The sequence below is a fragment of the Ranitomeya variabilis genome, chromosome 1 (assembly GCF_051348905.1).
Source record: "Ranitomeya variabilis isolate aRanVar5 chromosome 1, aRanVar5.hap1, whole genome shotgun sequence".
In the NCBI taxonomy this organism is placed as follows: domain Eukaryota; kingdom Metazoa; phylum Chordata; class Amphibia; order Anura; family Dendrobatidae; genus Ranitomeya; species Ranitomeya variabilis.
The window spans coordinates 1109293103-1109307749 of NC_135232.1; positions in this window are offsets into that span (position 1 = coordinate 1109293103).

A 14647-nucleotide genomic window follows, 5' to 3' on the forward strand; every position below is an offset into this window, starting at 1 on the left:
TCTAATTACTTCTGAGCCCCTGACATGAGGAGGCTTTGTAGACAAATGGCTGCAATTCCTAACTGTTTCCATAATATTTTTGTTCAACCTCTTTAATGACAATTGAAGTGTAGACCTTCTGGTTTATCTCAGTTGTTTCTTTTATAAATTGAAAATATCAGCATGCAGAGCTGAAATCACCAAGATTTGGTCACTGTCCAAATATTTCAGGACCTTAGTGTATGTGTGTGTATTCATGTGGGTGGAGGTTAATTAGGTATTCCGGTCTGGATCATGACAGCAAGGGTGGAGGCCCCGGCGTCTTCGCCATCTGAAGTGTCCCAGGGAACAGGGCGAGCTAGGGCGCTCCCTGGTGTTAGGGCTAGGAAAGGAGCCCCTGGTCCCGAGTCAGCTGTGTCGTGACAATACCATTATTTATTGATCAATGGAGGCTCAATGACTAGGACTCTCACCAATCCTGAGTTTAAAAGAGGATGCAGTGGTTTATATGCCCCTTCTCGACGTCCATTGTTCAAGTACGATGCATGTCAAGTTCCCATGTATGGAGCAGTCTCAGGAGATGAGCCATTCCCAGCAGCTGTTAGTTGTGTTACACAGCCAGCATGTGCCCACAACCGGAGCTCAGCTCAGATTGCTCCTAATAACCCCTTTTACATGCCGCTGTCAATTTCTTATACCATCATTTAAGGCACGTGTGCTAGGGGGCATACCAGCTGAAGGACCCTTTGTCTGCCTTAACAGTTCTCCTTTGAAAACCAGCCCATGTTTGGTCTTCATAAGAGACTGTGATTTTCAGTATATGTTGCAATCTTGTCATGTTGAAGTATATAGATTACCGTATTTTTCGGACTATAAGTCGCACTGGACCATAAGACGCACCCCAAATTTTCAGAAGGAAAATAGGGGAAAAAATGTGTCAAATAGGGGACCGTCTTGCAGTCCAAATTCAGCTTACCAGGGGAGGGATTGGCACAGGTGGAGGAGTGGTCACGGGGGTTGCTTGGTCATCCAGGCTGGTGCTGTGGCCTCCGGGAAATCCCATCCCAAGCTGGTGCGGTGGTGGTGCTTTGTGATGGGGCAGTGGTGGTGCTCTGTGCTGGGGTAGTGGCAGTGGCTCTGTGCTGGGGCAGTAGCTCTGTGCTGGAGCAGTGGCTGTGGCTCTGTGCTGGGGCAGTAGCTCTGTGCTGGGGCAGTGGCGTTGGCTCTGTGCTGGGGCAGTGGTGGTGGCTCTATGCTGGGGCGGTGGCTCTGTGCTGTGGCCCCCTGGGGGCAGGGGCTGAGCTCCGGTGCAGTGGCAGCGGCTCTCTGTGCTCCGTGTGAGGCTCCACCAGCTTTTTGTCAAAGCCCGGAGGCCCCCGCAGATCTGTTGCTGCCATGTTGCGGTGGCCTCCGGGAACATGGCCTTCAAGAAGATGGCTGCCGGGTCGGGGGCAGCGCATGCTCAGATTCAAATTTCAGCAACGAGATCTCATCTTGAGATCTTGCCTCCCGAGATCTCGGGACGAGATCTGAATCCGAGCATGCGCCGTCCCCGGCCCGGCGGCCATGTTCCCGGAGGCCACCGCAACATGGCAGCAATGGATGTGCGGGGGCCTCCGGGCTTTGACAAAATGCCAGTGGAGCCCCCAACGGGGCACAGAGAGCCACTGCCACTGCCCCAGAGCACAGCCCGCCACCACCACACCACAGCCGCACCAGCCTGGGAAGGGAGGCTGCATCAGGACAGCTGCCACAGCCACAGAATTTGTAAGTATATTGCGACCATAAGACGCACCCCCATTTCCCCCCAACATTTTTGGGGAAAAAATTGTGACTAATAGTCCGAAAAATACGGTAAGTCATTAGATGACTATAGGTTCAAATACAATAACGAGGCTAAAAAAAAAAAGTAAAACGTAGAAAAAAGTTTTCAAAATATTTTAAAAATGTATAATTGAATCAGCCTTTTTTTCTCCCATTGAAAATGAAGAAATTAAATTTTTTTCCAATTTTTTCCCATTTTTCAGTGCCCTTGGAATTTTTTTTATCGTTTATCATTATCAGTACATTATATATGGAAAAATGTTTGCTGTTTTTCAAAACTTCAACTCGTAATAGAAAAATATCAAAACTATGGCTCTTGGAAAAAGAGGAGGAAGAAAACATGAAAATGAAAAGGGAAGGGGGTTAAAGAGGGTCTATCACTACTTTTCACTTGTAAATTAACCCCTTCCCGACATGCGCAGTACATGTACGGCTCTGCAGAAACTACGTTCCCACAAAGCACAGTATATGTATGGCACCGTGATCGCAGGGGCTCATGCTAATGCACCAAGGAATACCGTAAAAAAAAAAAAAGGCAAAAAACAATGCTTTATCATCATACCGCAGAACAAAAAGTGCAATAACACACGATCAAAAAGACAAATGTAAATAAAAATGGTACCGCTGAAAATGTCATCTTGTCCAACAAAAAACAAACTGCCATAAATCTCCATCTGCAGAAAAATAAAAAAGTTATAGCTCTCAGAATAATGTGATGCAAAAATAATAAATTATATAAAATAGTTTCTTGTGTAAAAGTGCCAATACATTAAAAAACTATAAATGGGGTATCACTGTAATCATACTGACCCGAAGAATAAAGCTGTGTTATCAATTTTACCACATGTATAAAAAAAATTTAAAAAAACAATTCCTGATTTGCTGTTTTTTGTTCATTTTACCTAAAAAAAAAAAATCAGAATAGAAAGCGATCAAAAAATGTCATGTGCTCAAAAATGGTACCAATGAAAACGTCAACTCGTTCCACAAAGAAGAAGCTGTCACATGACTCTGTTAGATGAAATGTATGGAAACATCATAGATCTCAAAATATGGTAATGCATAGTTTTTTGTAATAAAAAGTATCTTTTAGTGTGTGACAGCAACCAAGCATAAAAAGCCAATAAAAATCGAGTATCGCTGTAATCACACCGACCCGAAGAATAAAGTCGCCTAATCACTTATACTGCACAATGAACAGCATAAAAAGATCACAGTAAGGCCCGATGCACATTTATCCTGTGCTCTACTCTGAGCACTTGCACCGGGTTTTCCATGTAAATCTCTGAAATACTGGATTCAGACAGAACCTCTGGTGGAATATTCCCTATAATAAGGCAGATGGAGGCACTGTGGAAGCCATAGGACATGTGATCCGGCCGTGTCCGTCTTTTTAGGCAAATATAAAAGCAGGTTTGACCACAGTTTTGTGCATTTCTGAAAAGAAGGACAACGCTGAAGAGAGGCCAGATGCAGTTCAGAGTAACTCTGCTGCCTCACTGTAGTGAATGGTTCCCTTCTGGGGTTTCATCTGAATCATATCACTCGGAAACCCAAAGTAGGTGCTCAGCATAGAGCGCCAGATAAATGTGATCCTAAATGTTATGTAAAATGTTTCTAAAAGCTTCAACTCATTCCACGAAAAAAGCAAGTCCCCACTCAGGTCCATCATCTCTTAACAGAGATATAGGGGGTTTCCACATAACTGGTAGTATAAAGGCTCTGGAAAAGTGAAATGGCTCCTCGCCCCCAAAAGAAATTCAGCAAATTCTGTTCTGCCAAATTCAAATGTCCCCTCTCTTCTGAACCTCAGTGTGTCTAAACCACATATAATACCCACATGTTTGGCATTTCTGTAGTGATGAGAGCCCACCTAATTTACAGGTACTTGTCTCCACAAGCATGAGCTGGGTGTAATATACTGGTCACTACAATGTACTGATCACTACATGGTATCGTTCACTGGTAACAGTTTGCAATTTTCTCTCAGCAACATCCACTGCTGCTTGTTTCTGGAAAACACCTATGGAGTCAAAATCGTCACTACACCTGTAACTAAATTCCCAATTTTTTCCCCCACTGTATATATATATATATATATATATATATATATATATATATATATATATATATATATATATATATATATATATACAGTATACTGTGTATATATATATATATATATATATATATATATATATATATATACTAGATGGTGGCCCAATTCTAATGCATCGGGTATTCTAGAATATGTATGTAGTTTATTTATGAAGATTTCAGAATAATGCAATGAATACCCAGGATTCGGCCGGCCGAACGCGACCAATTAGCGAAGCGTGGTTCAAATCCCGCGCCAATTCGTGGCCGGACTGCGTCTGTCGCTGATTGTTTGCGGCTGGCCGGGCGTGACCAATCAGTGAAGCCAGGGCGAGCTCCAGGTTTTTGAGGGCCCTGGGCGAAAGAGTCTCACAGCCCACGTAGCATATAACACAGCCCACATAGTATATAGCACATCCACGTAGTATATAGAACAGCCATGTAGTATATAGCACAGCCACGTAGTATATAGTACAGCTACGTAGTATATAACACAGCCACGTAGTATATAGCACAGCCACGTAGTATATTGCACAGCTACATAGTATATAGCACAGCCACGTAGTATATTGCACAGCCACGTAGCATATTGCACAGCCACGTAGTTTATAGCACAGCCACGTAGTATATAGCACAGCCCACGTAGTATATTGCACAGCCACATAGTATATAGCACAGCCCATGTAGTATATTGCACAGCCACGTAGTATATTGCACAGCCACGTAGTAACGTAGTATGTTGCACAGCCACATAGTATATAGCACAGCCCATGTAGTATATAGCACAGCCCACGCAGTATATAACACAGCCCATGTAGTATATAACACAGCCACGTAGTATATAGCACAGCCACGCAGTATATTGCACAGCGATGCAGTATATAACACAGCCACATAGAATATAGCACAGCCCACATAGTATATAGCACAGCCCACATAGTATATAGCACAGCAACGTAGTATATAACACAGCCCACGCAGTATATAACACAGCCCACGTAGTATATAGCAATGTGGGCACCATATCCCTGTTAAAAAAAGAATTAAAATAAAAAATAGTTATATACTCACCTTCCGGGGGCCCCCAGATCCAGCCCAGGCCTTTAGCGATGCTCCTCACAGCGCTCCGTTCCCAGTAATGCCTTGCGGCAATAACCCGTGATGATGTAACAGTCTCGCGAGACCGCTACATCATCTGGGGTCATTGCTGCAATGCATTCTTGGGACTGGAGCATCGCGAGGAGCGGGAAAGGCTGGCGCGGACGCCGGAAGGTGAGAATATAATGATATATTTTTTTATTATCTTTAACATTATATGTTTTACTATTGATGCTGCATAGGCAGCATCAATAGAAAAAAGTTGGTCACACTTACAGGGTTAATGGCAGCGTTAACAGACTGCGCTACACCGCGTTATGCCGCGGTGTAACGCAGTCCGTTTAACTGACTGCTAAACCGCTATGTGGGTGCTGACTGGAGGGGAGTATGGAGGGGGCACTGACTGGAGGGAAGTAGGGAGGGGCCAATTCGCGGCCGGACTGTGCCTGTCGCTGATTGCTCACGCCCAGCCGGCCGCAACCAATCAGCGACGTGGGATTACCGTTACAGACAGACAAACACACGGAAGTGGACCTTAGACAATTATATATATATACATATATACTGTATATATAGATATATACTGTATTTATATAATATTCACTTACATTTGTTTTGTGTGTGTAAACATTATATTTGAACATGGTATCTGGCTGACACATACATCCAGCTCTGGCAAAAGTTAAGAGACCACTGCAAAATGTTCAGTTTGTCTGATTTTTCTCTTTATAGGTATATTTTTGAGTAAAATGTAGTTTTTTCATTTATTCTATAAACTACTGACAGCATGTCTTTGAATTTCAAAGCAATAAATTTTGTATTTTTTTTTTCTGAAAAGGAGAAGTGGTCAAAACGAAAAAAAAAAATAAAAAACGGTGCTTTCAGACCTCAAATAATGCAAAGAAAGCGAAGTTCATAATCATTTAGAAACAACAATACTAATGTAGGAAGAGTTCAGAAATCAATATTTTGTGGAATAACCATGATTTTTAATTACAGCTTTCATGCGTCTTGGCATGCTTTCCACCAGTCTTTCACGCTGCTACTGGCCTGTCTCCTGGTAGCGCCTCCAGCCTCTGGACACTACACTGACAGACACAGCAAACCTTCTTGCCACAGCTCGCATTGATGTGCCATCCTGGATGAGCTGCACTACCTGAGCCACTTGTGTGGGTTGCAGAGTCCATCTCATGCTACCACGAGTGTGAAAGCACAACCAACATTCAAATGTGACCAAAACATCAGCCAGAAAGCATTTGTACTGAGATGTGGTCTGTGGTCCCCACCTGCTGAACCACTCCTTTATTGAGGGTGTCTTGATAATTGCCAATAATTTCCAGCTGTTGTCTATTCCATTTGCACAACAGCATGTGAAATTGATTGTGAATCAGTGTTGCTTCCTAAGTGGACAGTTTGATTTAACAGAAGTTTGGTTTACTTGGAGTTTTATGATTTCTTTTATGATACATGGACTCCAAATCAAACCTCCCTTATGACCTACAACTGTGAAACACTGTCGCCCTTTACAAACTACAAGGGCTACAGCCTTCCCCATATGAAGTAAAACTACCACTAGTGTTGAGCGATACCGTCTGATACTTGAAAGTATCGGTATCGGATAGTATCGGCCGATACCCGAAAAGTATCGGATATCGCCGATACCCGATACCAATACAAGTCAATGGGACACCAAGTATCGGAAGGTATCCTGTATGGTCCCAGGGTCTGAAGGAGAGGAAACTCTCCTTCAGGCCCTGGGATCCATATTAATGTGTAAAATAAAGAATAAAAATAAAAAATATTGATATACTCACCTCTCCGACGCAGCCTGGACCTTACCGATGTAACCGGCAGCTTCCGTTCCTAAGAATGAGCGCTTGAAAGACCTTAGATGACGTCGCGGCTTGTGATTGGTCTCGTGGCGGTCTCTGAAAACAGGTCCCGATTATACTGAAGCAGTTCTCGGCACTGTTGTTTCTGGGCCGGTGACAGTGTTTCTGCCACTCTGACATCCTCAGCCCTGGCTTCAGGATTGGCCCCCAGGCTTGTAGATTACACTGGTTCCCTATCTCATATATACCTATAAACAGGCACCACTCATTGATGATATAGAAAAAAACTCTTTATTAAACATCAGAAAACACCAAACATGGTGAAAATAGCCCACAGTGGGCAGCAAGTGAGAGACAACGGATACAGAATAAAAAAGGGTAGACACCTGGCAACAAAATCATGAAGAAATATACTATAGATTACTGATGTAATATACTAACTTGAAATGCTTTGTATGTAAACAAGGGTAGTATGTTTTAATATTATATGCAGTATATTATCATAGTCTCTGCACAATTAGTCACACTGCAATGTTGCATACCAAAAACACATATACTCCTAGTACGAGGAGAGGCTAGTACACCTTATATGCCACATAATAGAAAAATGCACAGAGACTATACTGACCATACGCATGAAGTACAACATCAGTTCATATTTACCAAATAGAATGGATAGCCAGGCGTCCACCACACCCGACGCGCGTTTCGCATGGAGTTGCTTCGTCCACGTTGATGTGGCACTCTTGGTACAACTTTCTTCTCCCTGGCTGGTGGACCTTGTAGTTTAGTTCACTCATTTTTTTTGCCCACCTCGTAAGGTCCTTGCCACTTGGCCAAAAATATACCTTCGACCGTGAGTATCAACACCAATACCTGGTCTCCAGGGCTAAACTGTCTCAGCCTCACTGCCAGATTGTAGACCTTTGCCTGCGCCTCTAGTGTTGAAGAATGCTCTCCTTCAGTACCTTTGCTATCTGGCTGTAACCAGTTCTGTACAAGATGCAGCAGATCGAACATTTGGGAACGAGGAGGTTTATAACCGCAGTATGCCCAGTGGTGGACACTTTGAGCACGGACAGACATAGTCACCTATGAGCATGCCGGTATCTCAGTTTTTAATTTGGAAAATTTCCAGGCATCCTGTAAGACCAGGTCATAATAAGCCATCTGGGGCTTGCTGTTGTGAATTCTGCTTTTGGGCTCCCTCCGGTGGTTGTAGGTGGTAATGCAGTTGCGCCTGAGTTGCAGTCCTGGTCAGGTGTATCTGCTGATTGCAGTTCTGACTGGGGTATTTAGGTGTGCAGGATTCATTAGTCCTTGCCAGTTGTCAATTGTTGTTGGGAGGTGTAGGACCTCTGCCTGGTTCCTCCTGCCTTTCTGCCAAATCTGCAAAGATAAGTGTCTGGTTTTTTTTCCTGTGGCACACATGTTGTGTGCTTCACAATTCAGTGCTATTCTTTGTGTTTTCTTGTCCAGCTTAGATTGTGTCAGTATTTTCTCAGTCTTGTTGGATTCTCTGGAGTGGCAGATATACATTCCATGTCTTTAGTTAGATTGTGGAACTTTTTGTATTATCTGCTGTGGATATTTTTGGAAGGGTTTTAATACTGACCGCCTAGTAATCTGTCCTATCCTTTCCTATTTAGCTAGAGTGGCCTCTTTTACTAAATCCTGTTTTCTACCTGCGTGTGTCTATTCTTCTCCTACTCACAGTCATTATTCGTGGGGGGGCTGCCTATCCTTTGGGGGTCTGCTCTGAGGCAAGGTAGCATTCCTATTTCCATCTATAGGGGTATTTAGTCCTCCGGCTGTGTCGAGGTGTCTAGGGTATGTTAGGCACACCCCACGGCTACTTCTAGTTGTGGTGTTAGTTCAGGATTTGCGGTCAGTACAGGTTCCACCGACTCCAGAGAAAGTTTCATGCGGCTCCAAGGTCACCAGATCATAACAGCTTGCCAGTTAGATAGAGGGCCAGTACCTCCTCACACTGCTCCGGCGGTAGATTCTCCCACTTTGCCACCCTTTTAAACACAGTCAAAAAAGCTTCTACATCATCGCCTGGGGTTATTTTTTGCATCACACGTCTTACTGGTTTCCGGACATATGTGTCATCACCTGGACTTGGGAAAGGGGCTGCCGGTCTCCCACAAACCACCTCTGCGAGCAACTCAATCTGCTGCTGCTAGTGCTGCTGAATCTGTTGCATAAGCAGCTGACTTGTCTCCTACTGGGCTTTCACAGGGTGCTTAATCAGGTCCTGCATGTTGTTTGACTTTGCTTCCTGGCTCACTGCCAACTTCACTCAGAACATTTGGTTTGTCCACCGCTCGCACCTCTAGCACCAACTGTAGAGGATTGTCTCACAGGCATGTTTCCTCTGATGGTTTATTTAAAACACAGCATAAACCACTTCAGGCTCAACAAAATAAAAATGGCCATCCTGGAATAACAGGAAAACAAAAGATAAAGTAAAGCACAGTTCATACGCCTGTAGGGATCCACCTGCTTTGGATAAAACACCAATGCCAGTTCCAAACACACCAAACACCAAATTACTCAGAAGGCTGACTATTTACCTTCTAAAACCACCCTGTGGAGGAGATATGGAGAACAGCCTCCCACCATCTCTTCAGCAGTTTACCTAAAAGCCTATGCCTTAAAATGGTCAATTAACCCCTGTAAGCATTTAGTGTGATGGAGCAAACTTCCAGGTTTCAAATCACTGAAGCTAATAGCCTTAGTGAAACATATCTCCCCTCCAGTATTTTGCCAGTGACTTTGTCACAACCCATTTATGAATTTTAACCTAATACTTTTTTCTTATTAACTATGGCCTCAACATCGTCCTCCCTTTTACACTATTTCTGCCTTATGAACGTTCCACACTATCCCCACTTAAGGTTAACCCCTCTTCACTATTTCCCTTTCAGCTGTTCTCATCTCCATAGTCGTCCCCACGCTTCCTTCCCTCCCCCATTGTATCCATCCTCACACTGTCCCCACTATTCTGCCCCTTCTCTTTACTCTGGCCTCCATTTACTATGTGCCCTCAAACTGCACCCCACCCCTTTTTACAGTAAGTCACTCTAATATTCAGCTCTAATGTGGAGCGCTTTACCTACCTCGCTGTCTTTATTGCTTTTTCAGAACTGCAGTATAATGCGACCTCACCACACCGACGCATATCATGGCATGAAGCTTACGGACGTGAAAACAATCGAATCCAGGGAGCAGGAAATTGGGATGGTATCCTACACTCTACCGGTTCTCTGAACTGGCTAACATTTTAAGAACCAATGCAAATAAAAGACAGTGTCGGAAGGACAATAATAATTCACTTTGGGAGGAAGCCTTGACGAGTAATTGGAACGGGTCTACTCATACTAAGAGCCATAATATACAGCACTGGGGGATGAAGATTACAATACAGTATGAAATCTACCATTAAAAGTGCTTATTGCATTCTATTTTATATTTATTTTAGAGAGAATTGAAGCACAGATCTGGCCAAGGTTACAACAGAATTTCTGCAGTACTCAAGGTTTCTAAGAGCACAGTGGCCTCCATAATCCTTAAATGGAAGAAGTTTGGGACCACTAGAAGTCTTCCTAGACCTGGCCATCCAGCCAAACTGAGCAATCGTGGGAGAAGAGCCTCGGTGAGAGAGATAAAGAAGAACCCCAACATCACTGTGGCTGAGCTTCAGAGATGCAGTAGGGAGATGGGAGAAAGTTCCACAAAGTCAACTATCATTGCAGCTTTCCACCAGTTGGGCTTTTATGGCAGAGTGGTCCGACAGAAGCCTCTCCTCAGTGCAAGACATATGAAAGCCCGCATAGAGTTTGCTAAAAAACATGTGAAGGACTCCCAGACTATGAGAAATAAGATTCTCTGGTCTGATGAGACAAAGATAGACCTTTTTAGTGATAATTCTAAACAGTATGTGTGGAGAAAACCAGGCACTACTCATCACCTGCCCAATACAATCCCAACAGTGAAACATTGGTGGTGGCAGCATCATGCTATGGGAGTGTTTTATCAGCTGCAGGCACAGGACGACTGGTTGTCATTGACGGAAACATGAATGTGGCCTAATACAGAGATAATCTGGATGAAGACCTCTTCCAGAGTGCTCTGGACCTCAAACTTGGCAGAAGGTTCACGTTCCAACAAGACAATGGCCCTAAGCACACAGCTAAAATAACAAAGGCGTGGCTTCAGAACAACTCTGTGACCATTCTTGACTGACCCAGCCAGAGCCCTGTCCTAAATCCAATTGACCTTCTCTAGAGAGACCTAAAAATGACTGTCCACCAACGTTCACCATCCAATTTGACGGAACTGGAGAGGATCTGCAAGGAAGAATGGCAGAGGATCCCCAAATCCAGGGGTGAAAAACTTGTTGCATCATTCCCAAGAAGACTCATGGCTGTACCAGTTCAAAAGGTGCTTCTACTCAATACTGAGCAAAGGGTCTGAATATTTATGACCATGTGATATTTCAGTTTTTCTTTTTTAATAAATTTGCACAAATTACTATATTTCTGTTTTTTTCAGTCAAGATGGGGTGCAGAGTGTACATTAATGTGAAAAAAATGAACTTTTTTGAATTTACCAAATGGCTGCAATGAAACAAAGAGTGAAAAATTTAAAGGGGTCTGAATACTTTCCGTACCCACTGTATTTCTGAAGTGTAAAGGAAATAATATATGGCATTTTAAATATTTGAAAAGTATAAATCTGAAAATTGTGACATTTATTTGTATTCAGCCCCCTGTAGTCTGATATCCCTGATTGCCTACAGAAGTCACGTAATTGGTAAATTAAGTCCATCCATGTGTAATTAGTTCTCAGGATAACTACAGCTGTTCTGTGAAGGCCTCAGAGGCTTGTTTGAGAATATTGCGGTTCAAACAGCATGATGAAAATGCTGGGGCGGTGGCTCTGTGCTGTGGCCCCCTGGGGGCAGGGGCTGAGCTCCGGTGCAGTGGCAGCGGCTCTCTGTGCTCCGTGTGAGGCTCCACCAGCTTTTTGTCAAAGCCCGGAGGCCCCCGCAGATCTGTTGCTGCCATGTTGCGGTGGCCTCCGGGAACATGGCCTTCAAGAAGATGGCTGCCGGGTCGGGGGCAGCGCATGCTCAGATTCAAATTTCAGCAACAAGATCTCATCTTGAGATCTTGCCTCCCGAGATCTCGGGACGAGATCTGAATCCGAGCATGCGCCGTCCCCGGCCCGGCGGCCATGTTCCCGGAGGCCACCGCAACATGGCAGCAATGGATGTGCGGGGGCCTCCGGGCTTTGACAAAATGCCAGTGGAGCCCCCAACGGGGCACAGAGAGCCACTGCCACTGCCCCAGAGCACAGCCCGCCACCACCACACCACAGCCGCACCAGCCTGGGAAGGGAGGCTGCATCAGGACAGCTGCCACAGCCACAGAATTTGTAAGTATATTGCGACCATAAGACGCACCCCCATTTCCCCCCAACATTCTTGGGGAAAAAATTGTGACTAATAGTCCGAAAAATACGGTAAGTCATTAGATGACTATAGGTTCAAATACAATAACGAGGCTAAAAAAAAAAAGTAAAACGTAGAAAAAAGTTTTCAAAATATTTTAAAAATGTATAATTGAATCAGCCTTTTTTTCTCCCATTGAAAATGAAGAAATTAAATTTTTTTCCAATTTTTTCCCATTTTTCAGTGCCCTTGGAATTTTTTTTATCGTTTATCATTATCAGTACATTATATATGGAAAAATGTTTGCTGTTTTTCAAAACTTCAACTCGTAATAGAAAAATATCAAAACTATGGCTCTTGGAAAAAGAGGAGGAAGAAAACATGAAAATGAAAAGGGAAGGGGGTTAAAGAGGGTCTATCACTACTTTTGACTTGTAAATTAACCCCTTCCCGACATGCGCCGTACATGTACGGCTCTGCAGAAACTACGTTCCCACAAAGCACAGTATATGTATGGCACCGTGATCGCAGGGGCTCATGCTAATGCACCAAGGAATACCGTAAAAAAAAAAGGCAAAAAACAATGCTTTATCATCATACCGCAGAACAAAAAGTGCAATAACACACGATCAAATAGACAAATGTAAATAAAAATGGTACCGCTGAAAATGTCATCTTGTCCAACAAAAAACAAACTGCCATAAATCTCCATCTGCAGAAAAATAAAAAAGTTATAGCTCTCAGAATAATGTGATGCAAAAATAATAAATTATATAAAATAGTTTCTTGTGTAAAAGTGCCAATACATTAAAAAACTATAAATGGGGTATCACTGTAATCATACTGACCCGAAGAATAAAGCTGTGTTATCAATTTTACCACATGTATAAAAAAAATTTAAAAAAACAATTCCTGATTTGCTGTTTTTTGTTCATTTTACCTAAAAAAAAAAAATCAGGATAGAAAGCGATCAAAAAATGTCATGTGCTCAAAAATGGTACCAATGAAAACGTCAACTCGTTCCACAAAGAAGAAGCTGTCACATGACTCTGTTAGATGAAATGTATGGAAACATCATAGATCTCAAAATATGGTAATGCATAGTTTTTTGTAATAAAAAGTATCTTTTAGTGTGTGACAGCAACCAAGCATAAAAAGCCAATAAAAATCGAGTATCGCTGTAATCACACCGACCCGAAGAATAAAGTCGCCTAATCACTTATACTGCACAATGAACACCATAAAAAGATCACAGTAAGGCCCGATGCACATTTATCCTGTGCTCTACTCTGAGCACTTGCACCGGGTTTTCCATGTAAATCTCTGAAATACTGGATTCAGACAGAACCTCTGGTGGAATATTCCCTATAATAAGGCAGATGGAGGCACTGTGGAAGCCATAGGACATGTGATCCGGCCGTGTCCGTCTTTTTAGGCAAATATAAAAGCAGGTTTGACCACAGTTTTGTGCATTTCTGAAAAGAAGGACAACGCTGAAGAGAGGCCAGATGCAGTTCAGAGTAACTCTGCTGCCTCACTGTAGTGAATGGTTCCCTTCTGGGGTTTCATCTGAATCATATCACTTGGAAACCCAAAGTAGGTGCTCAGCATAGAGCGCCAGATAAATGTGATCCTAAATGTTATGTAAAATGTTTCTAAAAGCTTCAACTCATTCCACGAAAAAAGCAAGTCCCCACTCAGGTCCATCATCTCTTAACAGAGATATAGGGGGTTTCCACATAACTGGTAGTATAAAGGCTCTGGAAAAGTGAAATGGCTCCTCGCCCCCAAAAGAAATTCAGCAAATTCTGTTCTGCCAAATTCAAATGTCCCCTCTCTTCTGAACCTCAGTGTGTCTAAACCACATATAATACCCACATGTTTGGCATTTCTGTAGTGATGAGAGCCCACCTAATTTACAGGTACTTGTCTCCACAAGCATGAGCTGGGTGTAATATACTGGTCACTACAATGTACTGATCACTACATGGTATCGTTCACTGGTAACAGTTTGCAATTTTCTCTCAGCAACATCCACTGCTGCTTGTTTCTGGAAAACACCTATGGAGTCAAAATCGTCACTACACCTGTAACTAAATTCCCAATTTTTTCCCCCACTGTATATATATATATATATATATATATATATATATATATATATATATATATATATATATATATATATACACTCACCGGCCACTTTATTAGGTACACCATGCTAGTAACGGGTTGGACCCGTTTTGCCTTCAGAACTGCCTCAGTTCTTCGTGGCATAGATTCAACAAGGTGCTGGAGGCATTCCTCAGAGATTTTGGTCCATATTGACATGATGGCATCACACAGTTGCCGCAGATTT